Raw genomic sequence first — 8,150 nt, 5'->3', positions numbered from 1 at the left:
CACACACACACACACACACACACACACGCACACACACACACACACAGATGCACACAGATGCACACACAGTCAATCTGTTACTGATCAGTTGGAGAAGTTGCTCAACAGTGTGTGAGCTCACCATCGGCCGTCTAAAATATGGCCAGAGTCAACGCGGCGTCAACCATTGGTTTTGGAACATCGACATCTTGGGGTTCTTGCCATAGCTCGATGGCACAAGACTGCACGAGACTGGGGGGGTTTCCCAGAGCCACAGCTCCGCCTGCTATTGGTCCATGATCAGCAATTATAGTCTTTTCTATGTAGCCTATATTTTACTCTATAAACGGGTGAGTTTTATAAAAATGAATGGGTAACACTTTATAATAGCGTTCGGTCGTACGTCATTTATAAGCCTTTAGTTAATGATGAACTAACCATTTACAAAACATGAATATACATTTGTAGGCGATTAATAAATGTTATGTTAACATTAAATGTGTTGTAAGTCATCTATAAACCTTTAGTAAATGAAGTGTTCCTCACTTGTTCTAAATGATGTGCAAATCATTTACAATTCATTCATAAGGCTTTCTGCATCCCCTAATCTAAAGTGTAAACCATTCATGACTCATAAATGTCTTATACAAGGGGGTTTGCGTTCTACATTAGTTTGTATGTTACATACTTATTGGCTAAGTATATTAACATTTATGGGCTAGAAAAATCTGCCCATGCAGGCAGCCATGTTGCCTACTCAGGATCTTCTCCTAGCCATGAAGATTGATTGACAGCTGTCTTGTCATGATCTTATTGGTTGAAATTGGGTTGAAATTTGATAATACTACTGGACGTCAGCACACTGTAGATATCGCTATGAATGAACTCAGCGTGGTTGACTTTTGATGTGGAAAAAAGAAGAAGAAGAAATTTATATAGAAAGTTAAATAGGTGCACTGTATAAGGGATGTGATCTGAAATAGTTTTAAAAAACACATTTATCATTTTGAGCTCGACTTTAAGATTTATTTTAGGAGCACTTCTGTGAACGCAGCAGGCCCTGGCTTCTCTCCGACTGCCGGCCTGAAATCTAAGAGACTGTCTGTTTTGATAAATCATCTCTGTCCAGGAGAAATTGGCGGATATTATACAATTTAATTCAATGAACTAAACTGTTCCCAATGATAACAACTCGCTTCAGGTTGGAGTTCTGGGGCGTAAGTAACACAATCCACGTGTGCGTGTCTTTTTCCTACACACACACACACACGCACGCACGCACGCACACACACATGCGCGCACACGCACACGCACACGCACACACACACACACACACACACACACACACACACACACACACACACACACACACACACACACACACACACAGTCTCTATCAGCAGCACCAGGGGATCCACTTCACCAAATAACTCGCTCTTATAGAGAGCCAAAGTGGAACGTCACTTCCTGCTTCAGCACTGTACCAGAGATTTTCATCCGCCATTTATTTTCCCATAGACATTTCGTAAAATGCTTGTAAAAATAGTTGTACTTGTTCAAACCAAACGGTACAGATATATTTAGAAACGGGAGAGATTGCATAACATTTCACTTGGACCAAAACGTAAAAAAATGCAGGGTTGAAATAAAATATTTTTTCTATGTATTTTTTTTTTAGTTTTGGTCTGAGTGAAATGTTCTCTGGTCTCTCCCGATTCTGAATATAGCTGAACCGTCTGGTTTGACCAAGTAAAACTATTTTTATTCGCATTTTACGAAATGTCTATGGGAAAATAAATTGCGGAAAGAAAATCTCTGGTACAGTGCTGAAGCAGGAAGTGACGTTCACTTTGCCTCTCTATTGTCCTCCATGATTCGCTCAAGGCCCGCAAACCCGGGTTCATAATGGATGTAGGAGGAGGAGATACAGATGTAGAACAGAGCAAATGAAACAATGTTCTCTCTTGGCTGTCTGACTTGGCCATGCGGACAGGCAAATAAAAGGACACGTGTTTGTGAGAGGAGGAGGAAGACACTTCTTCTTCATGGCTTTTGGGCTGGCACGTGGCACACCAACACACGGCCCCGCCATAGGCTCTCCTACTAGCTTTTGACCCTGGTCTTGTTTAGTTCCCGGCTCTTCCTGTATGACACTATAGTCTGCTTAAATCAAGTCCGCGGCCAGACAAACTGATGGAGCTTGCCAATTTAATAACCGCAGATGGAATACATGTGCTTCCCAGCATTAAATGAAGCTGATAAAACTAGCTTTTATTAAAAATGTGACTGCTTGCATTCCCATTGTTGACAAATCCAAAGAGACTGTTCTGCATTATAAAAGTTTTGATTTACACGAATAGCCCTTGAATATATATATATATATATATATGTCCCTCTGTGTGACATGACGCCTCAGGGGAAAGTTCAGAAAAGAATGGACAGATTAAGAAGAAGAATAGGAATAAACTAAATATACACTACAAATTAAGCAGAACAAGGAAGTGCATGAGGATCGTCTGAGCAAGGAAGAAAAAACCCATCTTATTTACTATGATTTGGCGAAACGCAGAAGGCATTTTGAGAAGCGAGCGTCTGAGATGAAAGTAAAGAATAAGATAATAAAAAGTATACCAAAAACATTCAACAACAATATGCAGAAAACATCTGCCTGCAGCAGCCTTACTCACCAGTTAGTAACAGGAGACAGTTTGCTCTTTGGTGTCGGTGATGTAAATGAATGAACAAGGAAATGGGTTGACAAATGAAGTCACAAATCATATTCACTTCCTGTGCGTGTGTGTGTGTGTGTGTGTGTGTGTGTGTGCATGAGAGAGAGAAACAGAGAGAGAGAGAGAGAGAGAGAGAGAGAGAGAGAGAGAGAGAGAGTCTCTGCGTGTGTTAGTCTCATTCGTGAACAAATGAACCCCCAAAAACACATGTACACACAGCATATGAACTTGTACTGAATGACTATGCATCTTTTCTCCCGTGCCTTTGTTGGGGTCAGACTGAAGTCGTGATGAGGAGAGAGTGAGGAAGAGGAGCAGAGGGGAAGGAGGGGGATGAAGAGGAGCAGAGGGGAAGGAGGGGGATGAAGAGGAGCAGAGGGGAAGGAGGGGGATGAAGAGGATGCGGAGGAGGTAAAGCATCACAGATGCTGAGCGGTGCCTGAGCCAATTAAGTCAGACGCCCCTCCCCATCCCCCTCCCCCCTCCCCCAATTGTACATTGTCAATTCCCCCTGCTGTCCAGTCCCGGTCATTGCTGCCCTCTGCCGATCTGCGGAGAGTTGTAGACTAGCACATGCTTCCTCCGATACATGTTGGGTTACGGGGTACGGTGGCGCAGTCGGTAGCGCTGTCGCCTCACAGCTAGAAGGTCCTGAGTTTGATTCTCGCCTGGGACGCTGTGGGCGCTGGAGTTGTGACCCCCCCATATCTTCAGTGCCTACAGCCCAGGTGGGCTATCTCGTCGAAAGGGCCTTTCTGTGTGGAGTTTGCATGTTCTCCCCGTACCCCCCAGGGGGTTCCTCCGTACATAACCCCCCACTAAAAACATGCAGAAGATCGTCATCCGACCAGTGACGACAACATCTGAAGTTGGTCCAATGATGGTCCAATGATGGTCCCCGGGCGCTGGAAAGAAAAAAGCTCCTGGCCTGCCCCCTGGAGGAAAGGACAAGCCTGGATGGGTCAAATGCAGAGGACATATTTCACCGGCCACCATCAGCATGAGTGTGTTGTGGCCGCATGCATGTGTTGTAGTGTTCGTGTGACAATAAAAGACGGGTTTCCATCTGAAATCGTGTTTGTAGGATGTAGTGTGTGGGAGGATCACGCTATCCCCCCCCAGTTCTGCTCCCTCCGAACAGGCCCCCCCCCGACCGACCAGAGGAGGCACTAGTGCAGCGACCAGGACCCATAACCTTAATCCGGCTTCCCATCCACCGACACGGCCAATTGGGCCCGTTTGGACGGCCGACCAAGCCGGAGGGGACGCGAGGGATCGAACCCGCGACCCTCGTGTTGGCAGGGAATCTATCGCTGCACTAACTGTACCTGGACGCCTTGCAAATTGCACTCTCACACATGTATGGTTTGTTTTGCCCTATGTGAGGTGCCCAGTGGGTGGGGGGGGGGGGGGGGGGGGTTGAACCATATAGGGCTGTATAGGAAGTGCAGACCGTTTTGAAAATCCTAGGAAAATAACTGCCTATCAGTTCAGTTTAATTTGATTTCCATGCTGAATCATCCTGTCGTGGCTAAACCCCACCCATCTGGTATTCTGAGCAGATTAAAACAAATCAGAAGGTTTATTTGTGAATAGCGTTTGACCCACGTCTGACTGAGACAATCTGGAACAAATTGTTTTTATTAGGAGGAAGTTTGTCTTTCTTTTTTCTTGGATGAGGGAGCGATGGGGAGGGGGAGTCTTGTGTGATGATACCGTATCTCTCCTCTGACTTCATTACAGAGTGGTCTGCATCTCTCCTCTGACTTCATTACAGAGTGGTCTGTATCTCTCCTCTGACTTCACTACAGAGTGGTCTGTAGCTCTCCTCTGACTTCATTACAGAGTGGTCTGTATCTCTCCTCTGACTTCATTACAGAGTGGTCTGTATCTCTCCTCTGACTTCATTACAAAGTGGTCATATTTGTCATTATGCACTTTAACCGTTGTGCTGCACTTTAAACTGCTGCTCTAGACTGTTCTTATAATGTTTTTATTTGTCTTATTTGTTTTTATGTATGTACTTTGTACTACGCTTTTTGCAACCCAAATTGCCCTTTTGGGACACTTAATAAATCTTGAATCTTAAATCTTGAAGAGTCTGCGCTGAGCTTGAGTTTGTTCATTTTATATAGTTTCACGGCGTTGCATCCTGGGTGCGTTTGGTTCAAGAGCCAAAGGGCGTATTCACAAAAGGACATCGGCTCTATATGATTTTTTTTAATGAACTTTCCACAAGTCACTATAGGATAGAAATTAACTCATTCAAGACATATTTCTTCCTCTTCTTAACATGCATGAGAAACTCTTTATGAACTCGATAAACTTGATTCTCATCATAATTCAAGCCAGAATCAAAGATTTTCTCCTCCCAAACTTACTGGCAGCTGTATTGATAGTAGCTGCCAGCTTGACTTACTGTCCACATTAAAAGATCATTTTGGATGCACACAATAGCCTATATAATATATAATCATATATATAATCATCATTCTTTACGACTGTCCACAGTCCAGATTTGATACAGTATCTGGGCGTTGCCATAACAGGCCTATTTATGACCCCTGGGTCAGTGTGATCATTTCCAAACCCCAATCTATCAGTTTGATTTTAAGGGTCACTTCTTCAACAATTGTCTACAGACAAGTCTGGACTTTTTCACGAAAACCTCCCGGAGCAAACTGCAGCCTGTGACTTGCTGAACCCGAAAAAAGAAGAATCTCTATAGATTTATTTCCCCCCATTTGTTTGTGCTTGTCATGTCGGATTTATCGTAAATATGAGTTGTTGACTGGGAAAAACAAAAAAAACGTCCCGTTTGACGTCACAAATTGTGGACGTGCTTCAACACAAGCGAGAAACATGGCAGCAATTCCACTCGCAGTCCAAAACAATAAAACTCTAAAATATAGACGCAAGCGGTGATTATGGTGTCCACAGACAGATAGACAAAACATTACAGAAGGTAGAAAAAAGACACAGAGAAAAACTGATATGTTGTGTGAAGAGTGTTGTGAAGGCACTGAAAGACTAAAGAGCCGTCAGCTTGACATCTGTGGTCATGAAGTCTTTCAAACGCCTTTTCTGTCCTACTTAAAATCCATCATGGACCCACTCCTGGACCCCCTGCAGTTCGCCTACAGAGCCAACAGGTCTGTAGACGATGCCATGAACATGGCCCTCCATTACATTCTCGCACACCTGGACACCACAAGAACCTACACCAGGATGCTGTTTGTGGACTTTAGCTCGGCCTTCGATACGATCATCTGCTGCATGAGAAGCTCGTCCCAGCTGGACGTGCCGAACTCAATCTGCAGATGTTCCACAGACTTCCTGACTTAGAGAAAGCAGCACGTTAAGGCGTGTCACCGACTGCCGGACCATCAGCACCGGAGCTGCCCAGGGCAGCGTCCTCTCTCCTTACTTCTCCTCCCTGTAGACCAACAGCTGCACCTCATCAGTGTATCAGTTGGTCAAACTCCTGAAATGTGCACTTGCAGATGGCTGAGGAAGTTCAAGGTGACAAAGGCAACATTGGTGCTTTTCTACACCTCCACCGTCGAGTCCATCCTCACCTCCTCCATCGCCGTCTGGGATGCTGCTGCTGCCCTCAAGGGCATCTCCAGACTGCAGCACATCATCCGCCATGTGGTCAAAAGGTGGTCAGATGCAGCCCGCCATCCCTTCAGGGCCTGCACGCCACCAGGACACTGAAGCAGTCTCGGAAAATCATGGGCGACCCCTCCCACCCAGGCCATGAACTCTTTGAGGCTCTCCCCCATGGCAGGAGACTGAGGTCTGGGTGAACCAGAACCTCTCGTCACAGGGACAGCTTCTTCCCAACTGCCATCCGCCTCCTCAACGAGACCCGAAAGCCCCCACAAATAAGGACTTTATCACCCCCCACCCCGGTGCCCCTGGACCACAGCCCGCTTGTTAGAGACCGGCGTCCCCCAATGACATTATCCTACCCCCTCCCTGCCCCCCCGTCATATGTCACTTTAAAGGACTTTATATTTTGCCCTTTATATTTTCTGATTGTTTTTCTATATTGCTTTGTCTTCTACTATTGATGTGACTGCTGTGCTGCATACTTGCAGCCTCAAGTAAAATGCCTTGTTTGTAATCTGATTACTTACTGTGGCTTAGTGGCTATTAAAGTGGATCTGGAATCTTGAATGGAGATCAAACGTGCCGGCCTTTGTGTTGGCCCCTGACTTCTATCAAGTGAATACTTTCATTACCAGCCTTTGTGTTGGCCCCTGACTTCTATCAAGTGAATACTTTCATTACGAGCCTTTGTGTTGGCCCCTGACTTCTATCAAGTGAATACTTTCATTACGAGTCTGGATTGGATCCCACCACCTTCCACATGAAAGGCTGACGCGTTACCTACGGCTTTTACAGGCTAACAAGAGGGAGAAGTTGTGTGATACTGTAGGGGTTCCCAAACTTTTCCGTCCAAGTACTGCTACATACCAAACCAAACCCCCCCCCCCCCCCATAAAAAATAAATGTTGCTGATTTAACCATGCAATAGCAGCAGAAAGGCTAAATGACAATAAGGCTAAAATGGACACACACGGACACACACACCACACGGACACACACACACACACACACACACACACACACACACACACACACACACACACACACACACACACACACACACACACACACACACACACACACACACACAGACACCTGCTAACATTAGGCTGTGAAAAAGAGGACCCCTTTGAAAATGTGTTTTTCCCTCGCCAACATTTTGCCTAACTTTGGAGTGTTATTTAGCGACCTTTCTGACAAGCTAGCATGACATGGTTGGTACAAATCGATTCCTTAAGTGTTCTAGTTTCATATGATACCAGAAACTTCACTCTGGCAGCTGGCTTTAAAACTGAGCCTGCTGCAGCCTCTGACAGTAAATGTTCAAAATTGTGATATTTCCAAAATATGACGATATTTCCGAAAATCTGTCAAATCTGGCTACTCGTCAGGGTTAATGTGTATAATGTAAAAACTGTTTGTCTGTAAAAAAAAGAAAAGAAAAAAGAAAAGCCTTCCGTTTGTTAGTCACACTGTAATGTCGACTTTGTGTCATTAGGGGGCAGAATTGACAATGAATGGGACCGACCCCAGGGTGAAACTACAGTGGGGGACAACAACATTTTTACTATTTTGCTTGATGTAGGCTACTTTCTATTACTTAAAAATAAAGAAATGTGAGGTGCCCTTGAGCAAGGCACCCCAACTGCTCCAGTGGAGCTGCTCAGTGGCCAGCAGCTTCCAGGTATGAATGTGAACAGGGCACTCCTGAAAAAAACAGCATTGCTCTCCCTGTATACATAAAGGCAAAAAAGGGTCATTATTAATCAGGGACTTGAACGCAGAACTGAGCTTTTTAGCACTCTGCCTATCTGCCAACTTCCACTC

The 8,150-nt window shown here is 45.0% G+C and overlaps 1 protein-coding gene across 1 annotated transcript in view; it reads right to left on the bottom strand.

Moving 5' to 3' along the window:
• The window catches only part of LOC310779153 (uncharacterized protein), a 6,102-nt gene extending 3,397 nt beyond the window's left edge, over positions 1–2,705 (bottom strand). Inside the window, exon 1 of the mRNA XM_083639652.1 lies at positions 2,667–2,705. The gene's annotated coding sequence lies outside the window, so the exon portion shown is untranslated. The remainder of the gene's footprint in view (positions 1–2,666) is intronic.
• Positions 2,706–8,150: the final 5,445 nt, after the last annotated feature.

The sequence above is a fragment of the Poromitra crassiceps genome (assembly GCF_964638095.1).
Source record: "Poromitra crassiceps genome assembly, chromosome: 7".
In the NCBI taxonomy this organism is placed as follows: domain Eukaryota; kingdom Metazoa; phylum Chordata; class Actinopteri; order Beryciformes; family Melamphaidae; genus Poromitra; species Poromitra crassiceps.
The sequence above is the reverse complement of the archived record's forward strand: the minus strand, read 5'-3'. Positions and strand labels throughout refer to the sequence as shown.